Below are 21540 nucleotides of genomic sequence, written 5' to 3' on the forward strand. Positions count from 1 at the left end.
CATGTGGTTTTCAAATTTATTTTAGGATATGTAGTTTTGTTTTCTTCCAGATAAAGAGCTCTTATGCCAAGACCATTTATTCACACAACAGTCCTTTTCCCATTGCCACATATTGGGTTTCCATATGTAGTTGGACCTATTCTAGACTCCACTCTGTTCTAATGCTTTAACTTTCTATTCTTATGCCAATACCTTACTATTTTCATCATAGTGGTTTTATGGTAACTTTTAATCTTTAGTAATATCTGATATTTCTTTATCATAATTTTCTTGCTATTCTTGGATATTTTGTTCTCCATGTGAACTTTAAAATAATTTTATCTAGTTACCAAATATACTTTTTTGGATTGTGATTGTCATTGTATTACATTGGGAAGAAATGATGTTGAATTGTCCCGAATAGAATCATGCTATGTCTCTGCAGTTTTTCAGGTTTAATTTTGGGGAACTTCTCTTTAATATTTTATTGTATTCTTCAAATAGGTACAGTACCATTCTCGTTAAATTGATCCATAGGTATCTTATGGTCTTGTCCATGTTATGAGTGGCTTTTCTATTTCCATTTAAAATAGCATGTGGAAAAAACTCTTGATTTTATGTATTTTCTTGTCTCTAATAATCTTACCAAATAATTATCTTTTATATCAATTATTTAATTTTCTAATATTCTTTTGTCTCAGCTAAAACATTAAAAACATTGCTGAATAATAGTTCTGCCTTGTTCATGTTCTGGGAATGGCCTTAGAATATTCACCATTGAATATCATGTTTACTATTTATTTTCTTTATCATATTTAAAAGTTGTCCTTTATGTAGAGTTTTTCTTTGGATTGCCTGCTGAATTATGTTTAAAAATCTTTTAGAATGTATTAATACAATCCTGTGTATTTCTAATGTTCTTTTATTTCCAGAATAAACTCTGTTTGATTATACTGTTTTATTCTGTCGGCACTAATGGTAAAGAACCTGCCTGCCAGTGCAGGGGACATAAGATAAGCAGGTTTGATTCCTGGGTCAGGAAGATCTCCTGGAGGAGGGCATGGCAACCCGCTCCAGTATTCTTGCCTGGAGAATCCCATGGACAGAAGAGCCTGGTGGGCTACAAGTTCATAGGATCACACAGAGTTGGACACAACTGAAGTGACTTAGCACCCATCTGTTCTGTTGTTACCTTTTTGGATTTCATTTTCTATTTGATGTATAATTTTTCTGTATGTATTCGGAAGTGAAATCAATCTATATAGTCTTATTATTTCTGATACCGTTTTTAGGTTTCTGGTATTATGGTTATATTAGATTTACTAAATGCAGTTGGGATATTTTTGTCTTTCTCTGTGGTCTTCATAGTTTAAACAGCATAGGAATGATCTGTTCTCTAAAGAGTTTATGGAACCTAGTCCTGAAACCATCTTTTTAAAAAAAATTATACATCTTAAATCAGCTTTCCAGTCTGGCCTAAAGTTATCAGTCTCTCAAGGTTTTGTTGCTTCTTCTTGGGTAAAATTAGGTAGCATTTTCACAGTTGATAGATTCTCAACTGTGTCCTGTAGGTTGCACATAATATTTGCTTGTAATTACTTTTATGTCCATCTAGTGGTATGCTGGAGTTGGCTAGCCAGTTGTGTACATTTCTGGGTTTAGTGACTACACACTGGTAGCTTAAAATCCACCATGTTAGGAGTTTTATACTATGAAAATTAGCAAGCACTGCAAATAGAGACTTTTTTTGAGAGCCGATTGTTAAATGTTTACCAGCATACTATTGTCTGTATCTATGAGTGTATCTCCTTTTTCATTGTGTTTTTCTTGTTTGCTTTGCTTTGTTTTCTCTCTTTTTACTTAATCAGGATTTTCAAAGAACCCACTTTTGATTTTAATTATACTTTGTATGATAGTTTTGTTTTGATTTCATCAATTTCAGTTTTTTGAAAATGAGATCCTTCCATTTCCTTTTAGTTTATTTTATTGTCCTTTTCCAGATTCTTAAATTGAAATTTTAATTCATTTATTTTTAATCATATGCACTTCCCTGAGTAGAACTTTGAGTCTATCCTGTAGATGCTGTTAATAAGGTATGCCTTTTCATTATTTTCTATAAAATTACGGATTTCAATTTTAATTTCCTCTTTGATTCCAAAATTTATTTAGGCATATGTTTCTTAATCTCCAAATATTTAAGGATTTAAGGGTTCATATTTTACAGGATTATAATTAGAGAAAGTAGGCTATATCTTTTTAAATGTATCTGTATTTCATCATTCTTTGTGCTGAAGTACATGATGAATTGTCTGTTTCACAAATAGAATATATATTTTCCACAGGATGCAAAGTTCTACATGTAACTATTACATTGTTTTATCAATATTTTCCCCCATATCCTGTATGTCCTTGCTTATTTTTCAGTCTGAAACCTACCTATTTCATCTGTCTGCTTCACACTGTAACTATATCTTTTCCCCTTGTCATTTCTCCTATTTTTAAGAATCTTTGTTTCTTAGAAGTGCAACTGATAGCTTAAAGAAACGGCGCATCTTTAAAATTATTAATACATATTGTCAACATTCTCTGTTCACCAAGGCAATTTACACTCCCACCAGAAATGTACAAGGGAGCAGATGGGGCTTTCCTGTGTTTTCCTCTGCCATACTGTTGCAAAATGCTGCTGAATTCAGTCAATTACACCTAGCCTTTTTGGTCTTCTCTCTAAGAGAAATATCCCTGGATGCTAAAAGCAGGAGCTCCCACTGGGTTAGACTTAGAGTTTAGAAAACTGATGTCATCCAGTGGGCATCCTAACTCCTGTTGCAGGGAAGACAGCCAAGTCTCTATGGTTTGGGTTATGTCCATAGAGAACAAGGTCAGAGAAATCAGAAGCAGTTTTGAGTAAGCACTTAAATATCCCCATGTTTGTCCTTAAGTAGTTTTCTTCACAATTCCTGCCACCCTTGCATCTTCTGGCTTTCTTACTCTTTGTTTTCTAGAGATGACTTTTTCTTCTCTCAAGTATCTTTCAGAATCTATTTTCTGGGACACTGAAATTCACCATGCTTTCTTTTTTAAAAGCTTTGATTTCTTCACTGATTTAGTTTTATTTTTGGCTGTGCTGGGTCTTTGTTGCCGCGTGGGCCTTCCTCCTGTTGTGGCAAGCAGGGGCTGCCCTCTAGTTGTGGTGCTCAGGCTTCTCATTGCAGTGGCTTCTCTTGTCATGGCTCCCAGGCTCTAGAGCACAGGCTCAATAGTTGTGGCGCACGGGCTTAGTTGTTGGATATTCCCAGATCCGGGATCGAATCTGTGTCTCTTGCATTGGCAGGCAGATTCTTACCACTGGACCACCAAAGAAGCCCCACAATGCTTTTTTTAATGAATGAAAACTGCTATACAGAGATCTATATTTTCAAAAAAGACATACATTTCTGAAAGTAGAATTTTAAGGGTCAATAATTAGAGTGGAAGAGTGCATAGTACTGATGGGGTCTTCCATTTTTTTTTTTTTCACCACAAAAGAGTAGTATTTAATTATTCCTTAGAAATATAGATGTCCTTTGAAAAATCAGTATTAAATTTCTCTTCATAAAGTATCTGATTCAAACAAATCAACTGTAAAAGCACATTTTTTTTACATACTTGCAAAATTTAAATATGGAACAAGTGCTAGATGAATACTATTAAGGAATTATTTTAATCATTGTGATTGTGCAATAAATTATCCTGTTATTTATGAGATTCAAACTGAAGTATTTAGGGGATAAAATAATAGATGAGATTTGCTTTAATAGATGAGATTTAGCAAAAAATGGAAATAAATCAAACATAGAGCAAAATGTTGATGACTTTTGAAGCTGGGGGATGGATATATGAAGTTTTATCTAGAGGATGTCTGATTTTAAATATGCTTAGAAATTTTCATAATAAAAATGTTTAAAATGGCAATAGTAATGTACATTCACTGCAAACAGTAAATCAGGGCTGCAGTGTATCAGTGTAAGGAAAACATTTTCATTTTCCCTACCCCTCTCCAGTCAGAATCATAGTCTAGCTTCCTTTTTGCCTGCCAAATCCATTTCTGTCACAAAGTCCTGTATCCCCACTCTCAGGATTAGCCCAGTTTTCTCCCATGCCCAATTTACCCTCCTTTATCTGGGGTCACATTGTTTGAAGCTCCTCAGTGAGGTGAATGTGAGAACAGGGAAAGATCCAGGTGCAAAAACTAAACCACATTACTGTCTAAAGGCAGCCCACAAGAATTGGCCATATGTCGATGTATCCTTAGAAAATGCATTTGGAATCTGGTACTGAAGATGTGAGATTTGAACTCATAAGAGATCTTAGAGCTGAATTTCTACAATATGTTCATACCAAAGTCACTGAATAAGTTAGCTCATTATTCAAATAAGGCCAACCCAGCCCTTTAGGTTCTAGATGAGATTAAGAAGAAGAAGAGAATGAAAGGAACTCCTGAGTAATAATTGAAGCCTTTAAATGATTTGGAAACACATTCTTATGTGCACATATACACACCTACACGTTTTAAATTCTAAAACTATCTTCTTTAACCAACAAAAGATTACAGAAATATCAGTTGAAAATGATAAACCATCAAGGGTTGAAATGCAAGTCATCCTATTTTTATAGTAAGATGAATAAGTATAGATATATATCAAACACTGAATTTTCACTTTCTGGGAAAGAAGTACTGCATATTTCCAGTCTAGAGTAGCAAGTAGGGGTGTGAGAGGAGTGGGAAAGATCATCAATATTTTTTTAATCTACTTTTTATTTGGAGGAAAATTGCTTTACAATCTTGTATTGGTTTCTGCTATATAACAATGCAAATCAGCCATAATTAATACATATTCCCCCACTCTTAAGCCTCCCTCCCATCCTTGTATCTCAACCCCCTAGGTCATCGATATTTATTTAACTCCTATTAGGTTCCAGGTTCTGTGCTAAGGCTGTTATTTCTATTTTCTCATTTGGTTTTTAAAACAATCTGCAAGATAGATGGCAGTGCTTCTGTTTTACTTGGCAGAAAGATGGGCTCAGAGATGTTAAGTAACTTGTCTGAGGTCACTCAGCTTATAAGTATTAAAGGTAGATAAGACCTGCTTGACTTCAAATCCAGAGCTTTTCCCAGTGTACTTTGTTGCCTCCTGGGAGGAAAAAATGCTGAGAAGAAATGGCAGCTTAGCACATGAAAAGGCTCAAAAAGAAAAAGGAAAGAAGAGTGCTTTTTCTCCCCCCAAAATAGTTATAGCTACAAAGAGAGTGATCAAAGAGCAGGATTACTTTGATGGTTAGAATGAATGATGGGAAATCTGAAGGAGCCCTGGCTTTTGAAATTAGAAAACCTAATTTGGGTTGTGACTCCACCACTCCATAGTTTATATGACTTTGATAACTCATTTTACCTTATGGATCTCAGTTTTCTCATCCATAGAACACAGACAGTAATGCCTGTCCTAGCAATCTCATAAGGTTGTAAAGATCAAATGTAGACATCAAATATATCTGAAAGCACTCTCTAGTCTAAACCATAACCACTACACAGCTATAACTACACAACTGTAATCAATGATTTCCTTGGTTAGAGTTACATTGTATTAAGATGATAAACTCTTTGGAATTTCCCAGCAAGTTAAGATGCCTTCTCCTTTGCTTTGTGTTTTCTCTAGGAGCTACTGAACTTCCCAAAGTGAGAAACTGAACCCTGAGCCCTAGGCAGAAAGTAAGGACCCAACGTAAATCATATTCTATGCCCCACTGTACCACCACTGTTTATGTATAGGTGAATCAGGTTAGGGCTTCCCTGGTGGCTCAGCGGTAAAGAATCTGCCTGCAGTGCAGGAGCCACAGGAGATGTGGGTTCAATCCCTGGGTTGGGAAGATCACCTTGGAGGAGGGCATGACAACCCACTCCGGTATTCTTGCCTGAGAAACCCATGGACAGAGGAGCCTAGCAGGCTACAGTCCATAGGGTCTCAAAGAGTCAGACAAGACTGAAGCCACTTAGCACACACAGAAGCATGAATCAGGTTAAGGTCAAGATCAAGGGCAGACTTATAAGTGAAAGTAAGCTCACAAAAGGTATCATTTTGTCTGAGCAAGTGTGAGATTGGGGGACACAGACCTACCTGCTTTGTCCTAGTGAAGGTGGAGACAGATTATGAATTTCAGGCATTATATACACACAAACACACATGCAAACGCTCACATATATATGGGCCTCAGGGCTCATTACCATAAAGCAATGCCCATCAGGACAGAGTCCTAGATATAACCTAGGGTCATTGCTGATTCCAGTAATACTTGCATAATACCATGCTTTCTGTTCATGTGTTTGACAACTGCCTCTCATCTTTCCTCATCAATACCACAGGCAGGCTAACCAGTGAATCCCTGAGCTACAGAGCAGGGATTGGATGTGGGAAGGTGCATATTCATCAATGCATTAACAAGTATTTTAATGAGCCTCCAAGGTATAGTACTTTATGCTGCTTGGAGCTTGGAGTACAGGACAGATGGGGTCCTCTCCGTTAGGGAGCATTGCAGAGGAAACTGAAACAGAATGTAATTGCACTATTACATTTTTATAAGTAAGGGAATGTGTTAGCTTTCTTGCTTACACACCTATTTCTTCGAGATTCAGCCTAATATCTTTTGGGCTCTGAGCCTAGGGAATTGTGATAATTACGGGAAGAGCCCAGAACAGAAAAGCAGAGAATAACATGCTTGAGCCAGCCACATTCCTTCCCAGCCAAAGATGTGAAATGTAATCAGTGTTTTGTCAGAAATCAGCACTTAATCTCCGTTTTGGCACCAGCCTTCTACTCTAAATGGAGGGAGAAGGTGATGGTCTGACTCCTGGTAGGAAGACAGACCATGTTATGTTCAGAGGCAAGACAAACCCTGTCCCACAGTATGGAGGTAACTACCTTTGGGCATGAGATCTTGATGCTTAGATGTGGCAAGAAGTATAAGAAAAGGGACACGCTACTCTCAGAGAAAAGTAATCATGACCCAGGATGTTCCAGAAAGAAAAACATGCAGAAACTGAATAAAAATAAACTAGATGATAAAAGAGTGCTTGGTCATTTGTTCTGCAGACAACCCCAGAAGATACAGTGGTTTTAGCAAGAGTAGTTACAGTCATCATCCTCATCAGAGCAGTAGTAGGAAAATCAAAACAAAAGAAAAAAACAACTATCTGACTACCCATTATATATCAGAAAATGCATTTGGTGCTTTATTTCTATTGCTTAATCTAATAAACGTGTACAAACCATTACAAGGCTGGATACTAGTCTCATCCTCATTTGCAAAAGAGGAAACTTAGGCTGCTTGCCCAAGACCAGACAGATCATTGGTAAGCAGCAGAGCTGGGAGGCTAACCTGAGGCTGTCTAACTTCAAAGCCCATTCTTTTAACTATTTTTGATTTGATTTTTGGTTCAGTAAAGATAAACCCTTACCCCAGGACTCCCAGGAATCCTTCCCAAGAGTGTTCACACAGATGCACATGCATGTCCGTGCTCTCACTCTCTCTGTCTCTGTCCATCCCCAACCCCATTCCCACCAAGATAGCCTGACCAAGGGCTCTTCTCAGGACCCCTTTATTTCCTTGGACTTTCCCATATAGAAACCCCTTAGCTGTCGTCCCTCTCCTGGCTCATGAGGTAGTTGGGACTCCTGAAAATACGTTGTCCAGGCATCTTTGTTATCTGCTTATGTAATTGGACATTTTTCTGGGGTCTCCTTTTTCACGGATGCTCTCATACAGAATTCTTCAGGTCCTTGTGCTGAGGCTCTTTCCTGGTGCTTCTCCATCTTCTTTCTCTACCCCCCAGTTCCTCCACCCTCCACAGCTTGGAAACAAAATAGCCCCTTCTTCAGCTGTTTTCAGGGCTTCCCAAGTGGGTCAGTGGTAAAGAATCTGCCTGCCAATGCAGGAGACATGGGTTCAATCCCTGGGTTGGGAAGATCCCCTGGAAAAGGAAATGGCAACCCACTCCAGTATTCTTGCCATGGACAGAGGAGACTGGCCAGCTACAGTCTATTATGTTGCAGAGAGTCAGATACAACTAAGCACACACGTAGTAGCTATTTTCACTCTTCCACTTGGGCCCCTGTTCTTTCTAGTGACCATCTTCCTTTTTTGAACATGGAACCAGTTTTTTTTCCCTTTTGTCATCTGAAGTCCCCTGCCTCATAAAGAATGACTTTTCTCAGAATGGTGGTTTCCCTAACCTTAACTGTCAGAATGTGAATTTCCTGGGCTGTCTTGCTCCATATGTATATAGGAAGTACCGGGATACTGCAGCCATCACCCAGAGACAAAGGTCTTGGGGAGAGTAAATGCTCCCCACAGTCTAGTCTGAGGCTAAAGAAAGCATATTTTTTCATTGGCTCACACTGCTTTCTTTCCCTTACATAATTCTGTGGTTGTGAAAGGCAGTTAAAAGGAGAGCTTGGGGAAAAGCCCTAGACTCGGAATCAGGAAACCTGGTTTCTGTTACTGGCTCTGCCACCCACCAGCTGCAAGACCTTGGGCAGAGCAGCCAGTGCATCACCTCTGGTACACTGCCTGCTTGGCTGTATTAGAATGACCAGATTCTGTCTCATTTCCTTCTGTGGACTATAAGCTTCTTAAAGGCAGCGGCCATGACACATTCCTTTTGGAAACCACAGTTCCTAACTGGTCTATCTGAGTCATGCTGTCCCCTTCTCTAATCCACTTTCCACATTGTTGTGGGAATGAACTTAAAAAAATGCAAATCCCATATGTCATTCCCCTACCACAAACAATTCAGTGGTTCCCCATCATGATTAAGATAAAGGTTTATAAGACCCATCATAGTCTGGACCCTACCTACCTCTAGCATGTGCTCTTTACTACCTGCACTTTGTACTTTTTTCATTCATATTCCACAGATATTTAGGCATATTTCTGCCTTGGGCTAGGCATTGGAAATACAGTGTGAAGGTGGCCCCTGCCCTCATAGAACTTCCACTCCTCCCCTCTTCTCCTGGCTGACTACTGCTTGTCTGTTAAAACTTAGCTCAGGCATCTCCTCCTCCAGGAACCCATCACACATGCTCTGTACTCTCTCTCTCCCTCCTTCCCCTGTGTACCTGAAGCACTTTATGCATACTTCAGTCTTAGCACTTCTATGTATTGATCTGTCTCTCCACTAGACCGTAAACTCTGAGAATGCATACTGTATGCTTTCCACTTTTTTATACCCAGCACATGGCTTGGTACGTAATAGATATTGAGAAAGGATAATTGAATAAACAGTACCCTCTGGTGGCTTGCTGTTGTAAGTGTAATCTTTCACACATCATGAAAGTGAAAGTGAAAGCTGATCAGTCCTGTCTGACTCTTTGTGACCCCGTGGTCTATACAGTCCATGGAATTCTGCAGGCCAAAATACTGCAGTGGGTAGCCTTTCCCTTCTCCAGGGGATCTTTCCAACCCAGAGATTGAACCCAGGTCTCCTACATTGCAGGCAGATTCTTTACCAGCTGAGCCACCAGGGAAGCCCAAGAATACTGGAGTGGATAGCCTATCCCTTCTCCAGGGGATCTTCCCGACCCAGGAATTGAACCAGGGTCTCCTGCATTGCAGGCAGATCCTTTACCAACTGAGCTCTCAGGGAAGCCCTCACACATAAGGGTGGGTAAAGCATAGCTGATTACCCAAGAGAGGTAACTTTTCCTTTCTTTTAACATTGGGTAGAAAACTATTTCAGAATATGTGGTTACCTAGCACCTAGGTTGTTATTCCAAAATTTCCCAAATCTTTCATAATCAGCAAACAATACATAAATGACAGAACACGATTGTCATTTTGAGTAATTGTGTGAAAATAAAATGTAAGGGAAAATTCTCTCATGTAATGAAGAAATGTAACCTTGTATATAATTTTGCATTTTACCTTTGTTTCAGGGCCAGCATACTCACATTCATTCATTAATTCAACAGATATTTGTTGAGTACCTGCAATGTGCCAGGCACTATTCTAGGTGTTGAGGATATAGCAGTGAACAAAACAGATTCTTTAAGAAGCTTTCATTCTAGTTGGGAGAGATACATGATAAACAAGCATATTTTTACTAGGGGTTATATGTGTTATGGGTAAAAATAAAACTAGGGTGCAAAGTGGAGTATGAGAGGAGATGGCCATTTAAGCAAAGTCCTAAAGACATATTAGCTATAATTTGAGAAAAATACATAAATATTGGTTCATGAGACCTGCCTAAAATATTGTGGGACTACTAGAATTTTCTTTCTTTTTTCTTTTAAATGTTGAAATAAGTTTAAGCTCAGATTTGTTGTTGTTATTCAGTCATTAAATCGTATCTGACTCTTTGTGACCCTATAGACTGCAGCATGCCAGGCTTCCCTGTCCTTCACTATCTCCCAGAGTTTGCTTCAATTCATATCCATTGAGGGATATGGATATCTAACCATCTCATCCTCTGACACCCCCTTCTCCTTTTGCCTTCAATCTTTCCTAGCATCAGGGTCTTTTCCAATGAGCCAGCTGCTCGCATCAGGTGGCCCAAGTATTGGAGCGTCAGCTTTAACATCAGTCCTTCCAGTGAATACTCAGGACTGATTTCCTTTAGGATGGACTGATTTGATCTCCTTGCTGTCCAAGGGACTGTCAAAGCGCACACACACACACACACACACACACACACACACACACACACACACACACACACACACACGAGTCTCCAGCACCGCAGTTTGAGTCAGTTCTTTGGTGCTCAGCCTTAGGTATGGTCCAACTCTCACATCTATACATGACTACTGGAAAAACCATACCTTTGACTAGATGAACCTTTGTTGGCAAAGAGATGTTTCTGTCTTTCGGTATGCTGTCTAGGCTTGTCATAGCTTTTCTTCCAAGGAGCAAGCATCTTTTAATTTCATGGCTGCAGTCACTGTCTGCAGTGATTTTAGATCCCAAGAGAATAAAATCTGCCACTGCTTCCAGTTTCCCCTTTCTATTTGCCATGAAGTGATGAGAGCAAATGCCATGATCTCTTTCACCCTCATGAAGTGAAAGTGAAAGTCACTCAGTCGTGTCCAACTCTTTGCAACCCCATGGATTATACAGTCCACAGAATTCTCCAGGCCAGAATACTGCAGTGAGTAGCCTTTCCCTTCTCCAGGGGATCTTCCCAACCCGGGGACTGAACTCAGGTCTCCCTAATATTATAGGCGGGTTCTTTACCAGCTAAGCCACCAAGGAAGCCCTTCATCCTCATCAAGAGGCTCTTTAGTTCCTCTTCACTTTCTGCCATAAGGGTGGTATCATCTGCGTATCTGAGGTTATTGATATTTCTCCTGGCAACCTTGATTCCAGCTTGTGCTTCATCCAACCCAGTATTTTGCATTTAAGTTAAATAAGCAAAGTGACAATATAAAACCCTTGTCGTATTTCTTTCCCAATTTTTAACCAGTCAGTTATTTCACATCCAGTTCTAACTCTTGTCTTGACCTGCAACAGGTTTCTCAGGGGACAGGTAAGTTCTGGTATTCCCATCTCTTTAAGAATTTTCCAGTTTGTTGTGATCCACACAGTCAAAGGTGTTAGCATAGTCAATGAAGCAGAAGTCATGTCTGAGTCTTTTGCAACCCCATGGACTGTAGCCTGCCAGGCTCCTCTGTCCATGGGATTTCCCAGGTGAGGATACTGGAGGGGATTGCCATCTCCTTCTCCAGGGGAATCTTCCCCACAGGGATCAAACCCAGGTCTACCCCACTGCAGGCGGATTCTTTACTGCTGGCTGAGCCACCAAGGAAGCCCTTAATGCCGTACTAACACCTTTAACCATCATTAATTAACACCTTAGTTGAGAACAAGGTGAAGAGAAAAAGCAGGCAGGGTACTCAAAGAAGTGAAAGGACACAACAAATTTCTCACTTCCCATTCTACCCCAGGAGCACCCAAGTGACCCCTTCCCCACCTTCTCAGACTCCAAAATGTCAGAGAAAAGAGGCCAAGGGCTTTGTTTAACATGCAGCCACTTTTTGTGCAAAGGAGATGAGAAAGAGAAGTAAATTGGACATCTGACTAATTATCAAGAAACTGTTATGAAAACCTCTCACCTTGCTGAGCAGCAAAGAATTTATTACTGTCATAACAATGCAGTCAAGAAAAGGCAATAGTCTCTTTCTATGAGTTTGGTTTTTTTAGAGATTTTTTTTATTATACTTAACAAGACTGTATGTATACTTGAAAGTTGCTAACAGAGTGCATCTTAGATGTTCTCACAGACACACACACACACAGATACACACATACATGTAACAATGTGAGGTGAAGTACGTGTTAACTAACCTTATTGCGATAATTCTATCATGATATGTTAGCATATCAAATCATCATATTGTACACCTTAAATTTACACATTGTATGTCAATCATATCTCAATAAAGCTGGAAAAATTAAGAAACCACGATGTTTATGATGCAGATGTTACACCTATTGTGGCAGCATCTAAGCTAAGGTGTTAATCCAGATCACACTTTAAAGCAGGGGTCCTCAGTCTCTGGGATCTAATGCCTGATGATCTGAGGTGAAGCTGATGTAATAAAAATAGAAATGAAGAGCATAATAAATGTAATGGGCTTGGATTATCCCGAAACCATTCCCCCACCCCCGGTCCTTGGAAAAATTGGCTTCCACAAAACCAGTCCCTGGTGCCAAAAAGATTGGGGACTGCTTTTTTAAAGCACTGCATCACACACACCACTTCCACAGTCCTTTGTATCAGGAAAGTTCAAATGTATAAAAGGAAAAGGAAGATGAGACTACCTTGTTTTTTTTTGTTTTCTAAAGCAAAACAGGGCAACATTTCAAAGATGATTCCATCACCTTTACATAAAAATAATTAAATGAAGCAGGGCTTTGTAATGGATTTTATATGTTCACTTGAAGGGAGGGGGTCACTGCCTTCAGGACTGGGAGACATGTAAAACTATTAATAGGATTTTGAGTCCCGTGTACTGGAGTAGCTGTAGCTTAGGAGATACAAAAAATAATTCCTGGAGCAGAGTTAAGCAATCTACTGCCTTTAGTGCTTAAATTTAATTTTGTGGCAGAGGTGTGGGTGAGGGGTTGTGGATAAAGGTAGGTGGGGGATGGGAGTGCTGAAGCTAGCAAAGTAGTGTGGATGGGGAGGCGGCAGCCAGGGCATCTAGAAGTGTAAGAATCCTAGTATATTGGACTCAGGGAACCAGGATGTGGAAGGCCTTCTGACAGACATGGACATCAACTGAAGACATGTTTCCTGTCAGGCTGTGGGTGCTTATGATGTGCTAGGTACTGTTCTCGTTGCTCCATATATTTTAACTCATTCACTTCTCCCACTTACCCTATGAAGTTGGCACTATTATTATCACTGCCATTTTACAAAAGAAACTGAGAAATAGAGGTTATATAATTTGCCCAAGGTCATACATATAACGAGTAAATGATACAGCCAGGATTTGCACTCCAGCAGGCTGGCTCTTGTCCATGATTTAACCGGTGTGTGTGTGTGTGATAGAGAGAGAGAGAGAGCACGTGCTCACATACTTCTTTTCCTCTCAGTTGGCTCCCAAGATAATCACATTCCATAGAGTTAAATGTTACAAACATTTTGGGTAATTCCTTCCTGATTTGGAAAAAAATTGTATAGTATACGAATGCATATAATGTAGCATTTATACAGTGTACACACATGTATCGACACATGTATTCCATGTTTATTTTACCTGAGTAACTAACAAAAATCTTGGCAACAGAGAGAGAGAGGGCAATTTGTTCCATATACATGTCTTAGGAATGACCCTGTGCCATATTGTGTGTCTGTGTTGGTTTTAGAATCCTTTCTCCTCAGGGATCAGACCTCCAAGCCTTGGTAGCCTTAGAGTTAGTTACTTTCTGCCATATATTCTCTTTCCACACAAGGCAGCTGATTAAGAACATGCAAGAAGTGGGAGAGGTATAATCTAGGCTTGCACCTGGGGTTCTATATATAGAGCTATAAATCCTATGTGAAATGAGGCAAAAACCTCCTTTCTGTCTCTTCAGAACCGCAGAATTGTTGGATCTTCAAAAGACTGAAGAAATCATCAGTTCCTAGCCCCTCACTTTAAAGATGGAAATATGAGGCCTAGAGAGAAGGGCTTACCCAACATCATATTACTGATCAATGACAGGGTCTTCTGACTCCCCATCCAATATTCTTTCCACTCTACTGCTTGTTTTGTGAAGCATTGTGCTTGCTTATAACCCCTCTGAAGATATAAAACTCTCTAGATCTCACCCTTGTGTATTTACCCCAGAAATGTGAACATCTTTGCCTAAACACAAGCTTCCCTGGTGGCTCAGCAGTAAAGAATCTACCTGCCAATGCAGGAGACGTGGGCTCAATCCCTGGGTTGGGAAGATCCCCTGGAGAAGGAAATGGCAACCCACTCCAGTATCCTTGCCTGGAGAATTCCATGGACAGAGGAGCCTCATGGGCTATAGTCCATAGGGTCGCGAAGACTCGGACACGACTAAGTGACTAAACAACAACAACATGGCGTTAAGATCCTGACATTTTAGCCAACTATGTTTAGAGACTCTAAATGACAGTGCAGCTTTCTAGAATACCTCTGCAGTCTTCATTTCTAGGCTTATTTCCCTCCCTTGCATCTGTCAGGCTGATCTGCTTTACCCAAACACGTTCTCTGCTTTCCTGCCTCTGTTTTTGCTTGTGCTATTCCAATTATTCTCTCTGCCTGCAATTCTTTTGCCTTAAACCTCATTTCTGCCTGCCCATGTCTTGTTCGTCCTTCAAAACCAGCTCAGCTACATGAAACCTTCCGTAATCTCCTGACTGTCCTTTTCTACAGGCCAAATTACTTTCCCTTCTCTGTGCTCTCCTACAGCTTTGATTGTATCCTATTATATTTCTTCTGCTGCTATTTATTAAGCTGTAATTAATTTAACTCACAGTCACATTTTGCACTAGACTATAAGTGACTTGGAGGCCAGAAGCTAAGTCTTTTTCATCATTTTGGTCTTACTCAGGAACCCACCTAGTGCCGTGTGTGTGATGTAGGCACTCAATAAAAGTGGAAAGTGAAAGTGTTAGTCACTCAGTCGTGTCTGACTCTTTGTGACCCCATAGACTGTAGCCCGTCAGGCTCCCTGTCCATGGAATTCTCCAGGCCAGGATACTATAGTGGGTAGCCATTCCCTTCTCCAGGGCATCTTCCCAACCCAGGGGTTGAACCTGGATCTCCTGCATTGCAGAAAGATCTTTACCATCTGAGCCACCAGGGAAGCCCAGGCACTCAGTAAGTGCTGAAATGAAAACTTCCCCAAATGATTTTTTAAATATTTATTTATTTGACTGTGTTGGGTCTTAGTTAGGGCACGTGGGATCTTCGCTGCAGCAAGCGGGCTTCTCTAGTTGTGGTGTATGGGCCTAGTTGCCCCACACCATGTGGGATCTCAGTTCCCCAACTAGGGATTGAACCCGTGTCCTCTGCATTGGAAGTTGGATTCTTAACCACTGGACAGCCAGGGAAGTCCCCCAAGTGATCTTTAATGCTGACATTTCAAAATCTTTGAGGTGGAAGGGGAAGACCTATTTGGCAGAAGATTTCAGAAAATAAAGGGGGCTGGCATTGACCTTTCAGAGCAGAGTACAGTGAGATGGAGATGTCAACAGGGAGTTCTATTACCATGTAAATAAATTGCATTTGAGTTTGCAAATGCTCATTGCAGGTAGAGGGCTCATCCACTACTTCATGCATATTATTCTACCTGAACATAAATTCTCAGTTCCTCCTGAACTGCACTGTGGTGCTCTGCAGGACTGATGGATGCAACTGAGCTAAGGAGAGGGTGTAAGTGGAGAAGTTTCTCCTGGGGGTGAGTTGGAGGGAAGGCTGATGAACTTTAAACCCAGGGATAAAGGACCAAAAGAATGAGTGTGTGGGAGTTCTCCCAAAAAACACTCTCAAACAAGCTTTGTAAAAAAAGGGAGGGGTAAAAAGGTTAGTCCATTTACATTTCAATAGGGAACAGAAACAATTAACCAAAATAAATTTTTGCATCCTCTTAAACCTTGATGGCTTTTGTGAACCCCTGCATATTGATTTCCTTGTAAATCCTTCAGAGAACCTGTGTGTTTGTGTCAGGGAAGGGTGGAAATTGGGGAAGACAAGGTCTGACTCTGGGTTTAATCTTTTCAACTAAGAGATAGGAAAGAACTACAGGAAATAGAGTGGGGTGGGCAATGGGAAAGAAACTTGCCAGTCAAATTCTTGCTGCCTTTGGGAAGAAAAAAGAGAGCACAGAGCAGAACAGATCTGGAGGCTTAACAGGAAGGGCTGTGTGTCCTAATACTTAGGCCTTATAAGACTGGCACTGAGACTCAGTGTAAAACATCAGAAACTCCCCTTCCTTTACACAAGTAGGTTGCCAGTTCAGTTCAGTTCAGTCGCTCAGTTGTTTCTGATTCTTTGCAACCCCATGGGCTGCAGCACGCCAGGCCTCCCTATACATCACCAACTCCCAGAGTTTACTCAAACTCATGTCCATCGAGTCGTTGATGCCATCCAACCATCTCATCCTCTGTCGTCCCCTTCTGCTCCTGCCCTTAATCTTTCCTGGCATCAGGGTCTTTTCAAATGAGTCAGCTCTCCACATCAGGTGGCCAGAGTATTTAGAGTTTCAGCTTCAACATCAATTCTTCCAATGAACACCCAGGACTGATCTCCTTTAGGCTGGATTGGTTGGATTTCCTTGCAGTCCAAGGGACTCTCAAGAGTCTTCTCCAATACCACAGTTCAAAAGCATCAGTTCTTCGGCACTCAGCTTTCTTTATAGTCAAACTCTCACATCCATACAGGACTACTGGAAAAACCATAGCCTTGATTAGATGGACCTTTGTTGGCAAAGTAATGTCTCTGCTTTTGAATATGCTGTCTGGGTTGGTCATAACTTTTCTTCCAAGGAGTAAGCATCTTTTAATTTCATGGCTGCAATCACCATCTGCAGTGATTTTGGAGCCCAAAAAAATAAAGTCAGCTACTGTTTCCACTGTTTTCCCATCTATTTGCCATGAAGTGATGGGACTGGATGCCATGGTCTTAGTTTTCTGGATGTTGAGCTTTAAGCCAACTTTTTCACTCTCCTCTTTCATTTTCATCAAGAGGCTCTTTAGTTCTTCACTTTCTGCCATAAGGGTGGTGTCATCTGCATATCTGAGGTTATTGATATTTCTCCCGGCAGTCTTGATTCCAGCTTGTGCTTCATCCAGCCCAGTGTTTCTCATGATGTATTCTGCGTATAAGTTAAATAAGCAGGGTGACAGTATACCCCTAATTGGATTTTCAGGGAGGATAGATTTTTCCACACACATAAAGCCATTTAGTCAAACACACTAATCTAAACCAAAGAACAAAGTTCAAATAAAAATCTGAGGTCTTCCACAAACCACCAACCAACTGACCAATGAACCAACCAAGAATGCTTATCAAGGTAACCCCAGTTGGAAAAAGTAACCCCTGTTGTTTTCATCTGAGGGTTAATAAACAAGTGGAATACCTCACTGGATTTTCAAAGAAAACTGCAGACAAGGAAAATACCAGGGGTTTCAGGTGCCTTCCAAGCAATTTGAGATGTTTTATTTACATCATGAAGACAGATTTTCCCTGGAGTATTTCCTGTTCAGAAAACACTTAAGGACCCTGCTCTTTTGGGCTGCTTCTTGACATGGAAAAATGTTAATGTCACTGCTTTACCTTTAGTTTGGGATTTTGCCTCTGCAGCCAACTGTCTGCTCTACTAGTTGCATCTAGCTGTTTCATCTTGCCTGATGTCACTGTCCAAACCACACTCAAACTCCCTCATTTCAACCTGCATTTTCTCTACAAAATGCATTTACTGTAGTATATTTTTAATGTTTTCCATTCCTATTTTGATTTTTCACTTTGCTAAATCCATCAGTAAATGTTTCTTAAGTGTTTGTTGTGTTTAGGCATTGTGCCTATTGCAGCGGGAGAAACAAAATGGCATAAAAACGTTCCTCAAGGAGCTTGTTGTCTAATTGAAGATTAGTAAGCAAAGGGATGCTTCTCGTTTGTGACCTTTCCTTTCAGTTCCTGTTACTCTCCTTGGCTAGGCCCTGTTCACATCACAGTAGCCTCCGAAATTGTTCCCATGCTTGCTGCTGCTGTGTGTATGTGTGTGTGTGTGCTAAGGGACTGAAACCCACCAGGCTTCTCTGTCCATTGAATTTTCTAGGCAAGAATACTGGAGTGGGTTGCCATTTCCTATGCCAGGGGATCTTCCTGACCCAGGAATTGAACCTATGACTCTTGTGCCTCTTGCATTGGCAGACAGATTCTTTACCACAGCTCCACCTGGGAAGCCCATGCTTGCTATTATCCCCAATTAAATTAACCCTAGTTCATCTTCTTAAGAAATTTTATTATAGTTATTCTCCCACCATCTTACCCTCTTCCTTCCCCTACAAAACTTTCAAAGATACTACATTTTTTGATAAGGTTCAATCTCACTAAAGTAAGGTTCAATTTCATTATCTTGGCTCAAAATTTCCCCCTTCTCACCTTTTAAATCTGAGTCCTATCCATTTTCAAGTCCTGCTTCATTCAGGCATCTTTTCTCCAATTCCCCACTGAGACTGATCTTTCCCTTCAATTTCTGTACATTATAGCCTACATCACTCATTGACATTTCACTTATATTACCTTGATTTCTTTTATATTTAGGAGTTTTTCTCCCATAAAATTGGCCAAGGAGCCAAAAAGTTGAAGCCTTATCACCCTTTTGGATTGTACATTTATTAAGGGCAAGTCCTGAGCATAGTGCATTGCACACAAGAGATGATTAATGCATGGTTGATGATAAAGATGGTGATGATTTTTCCTGGTTTCAGGGGATAGGATGGATTATGAAAAAAAAGCAAAGGAAAGGTTCTGCAGGTAGGGAGATGAATTAATGAGGCTTTTATAATAATATTCAAAAAAAGGTGATGAGGGCTCCAATTTATTATTTCCTTGGTTCAGAGCCTCATTGTATTACAAGAAGGACTTTAGTGAGATTGAAAAGAAAGGAGGGGAGGACTTTGGGACTGCTGTGATTTTATGTGGGGATGAAGAAGAATTAGATAACTGAACCTGAACAAGTACAATAATGATAGCATTAACTTAAAAGAGGAAATCAGAGATGGAAGCTGGATTTAGAGGGAAGATGATGAGTTTGTTTTTAGACATACTGAGTTACGATAACTTGAGTAACTAAGTGAACATGTCTGACAAGCATTAAGATACTGAGCTCCATTCAATTCAATGCAACAAATATTTACTGAACACCAACCATATGCCAGTCGCTGTGCTGGAGATATAGTCAAATAATACACAGCCCCTGGCCTCCAGAGCTCCTGTTTGCTCAGGAAAGTCAAATTAACAAATTCCTATAAGGTAGTAAATGATATGATAGAATTATATATAAAGTGTTTTGTGTGCCTGCTCAGCCGCTTCAGTCGTGTCTGCCTCTTTGTGACCCTATGCACTGTAGCCCACCGGACTCCTCTGTCCCTGGGGATTCTCCGGGAAAGAATGCTGGAGTGGGTTGCTATGCCCTCCTCCAAGGGATTTTCCTGACCCAGGAATTGAACCTGTGTCTCTTGCCTCTCCTGCATTGCAGGTAGATTCTTTACTGCCCAGCCACCAGGGAAGCCAATATAAAGTGCTATGGGAATATAAATAGGGAATCAGTTGTATCCAAGCAGGTGAGAGAAAGTTTCAGAAGTGACAATCTTTGACCTGGGTTTGGGACGATAAGTAGAACTTTGTTGAACAAATAAATAGTGAAATGACTTTCTAAGTGAAAGTACAGTCTTGAGCAAAGGCACAAGACATGGATGTACATGGCCTTCTGGGGGAACATAGATAGTCTGAAAACACTAAAGAGAATGTGATGACAAAGATGGATAGTGCAGAAGAGGTAACGACTGTCAGGAGCTGAAGACAGGATTCTGCTATACTAGACTGGAGAGACAGTTTAGTGTGATAGTTAAAGATGTGAACTCTCAGAGATGGATGCTCTGGGCTCAAATTCCATCTCTGCCACTTACTAGGGGTGGGGCCTTGAGCAAGTCAGTTTCTCTGTGCTCAGGTTTCCTTATCTGTAAAATGGGGCTAATGGTACCTCCTTCATAGGGTTGTTGTTTTTTTTTCAAGTGAAGCTAGAATTGGTTTTACTAAAAGTAATCAAAATAGTCCCAAATAATATGAAAGTGAAAGTCACCCAGTCGTGTCCACCTCTTTGCAACCCCATGGACTGTAACCTGCCAGGCTCCTCTGTCCATGGAATTCTCCAGGCCACAATACTGGCCTGGAGTGGGTAGCTGTTATCTTCCCCAGGGGATCTTCCCAACCCAGGAACCAAACCCAGGTCTCCTGCATTGTAGGTGGATTCTTTACCAACTGAGCCACCAGGGAAGCCCCAAACTTTAGGACATGACTGAGTGACTTTCATTTTCACTTTCAAATAATATGGCATCCATTTAAATAGATCCTTTTAAAGAGATGAAGCACTACCATAGAAAGCTTCTGCTGGTACTTTAATTAGAAGATCCATAGGGTTGTTTTGATGTTCGAGAGACCTAGTATATAAACTATTCAGGACAGTGCCTGGCATATAGTGAGTGTTAAGGTTACTCCAAGAGCTGAAATAAAAGAAATAAGGAACCACACCACTGTGTACTATACCATCAGCAGCTATAAATAGGAGCTGTCTTATGTCTCCAAATAGTCTCTGCACAGATCCAGGGAGCACTAGATGAATCTCTGATTCTCACATGAGTGGGAATTCTTTGAGAGGGTGATATTATCTGCCTTGGAAAGGAAGATCCAATTTAGGGACAGGTGAGCAGTCTGAGAAAAAAAAATGGGATGGCCAGAGTGGGACTGTTCATTCAGAATAAATGGAAGCTCTCACTGTGGCATTATTTTTACTCTGGCAAGTGAAAATAAACCGAAAGAAGGCTGAAATTCAGCACGCATATTTAATTTCAGTTTAATAGGAAACAGAAAATTGACCAGCAGGGACCTTAGAGGGTGAGAGAGGAGACAGTGGGGCCTAGTGACACGTATCTTGCTGGGCTTGGAGTACATAAAGGAGCCCTCTAAAGAGGGCTAGCAGGTGAAAATGCAGCCTTACCTTGCTAATGAAGCACATCTGACAACTTCAGTTTTGCTGTTCAAGAAATCCATTGTCTATGCCTCAGCTTTTTAGAGCTCTACTCAAATGATCCTTGAATAGACTCTTGGAATGATTGAGCTTCCCTCTGTGATGGCTGCTGAAATGGAACTGAACCTTATCTGCCCACCTTGCCAGACCAGGAGTTTCCCTTGACACATCTTGTTTGAATTCTGTTCTCACCACTTCCCAGCTGGGCAGTCTCGAGCAAGTCACTGAAATTCTCTTAGCCTCGGTTTTCCCATTTGTGAAATG

General features: G+C 40.6%; 1 protein-coding gene across 2 annotated transcripts in view; it reads left to right on the plus strand.

The window, feature by feature from the left end:
• MID2 (midline 2) overlaps positions 1-21540 on the plus strand; it is an 82503-nt gene that overhangs the window by 37747 nt on the left and 23216 nt on the right. The gene's annotated exons all lie outside the window — the stretch shown is intronic.

Source organism: Capricornis sumatraensis, chromosome X (genome assembly GCF_032405125.1).
Source record: "Capricornis sumatraensis isolate serow.1 chromosome X, serow.2, whole genome shotgun sequence".
Classification (NCBI taxonomy): Eukaryota; Metazoa; Chordata; class Mammalia; order Artiodactyla; family Bovidae; genus Capricornis; species Capricornis sumatraensis.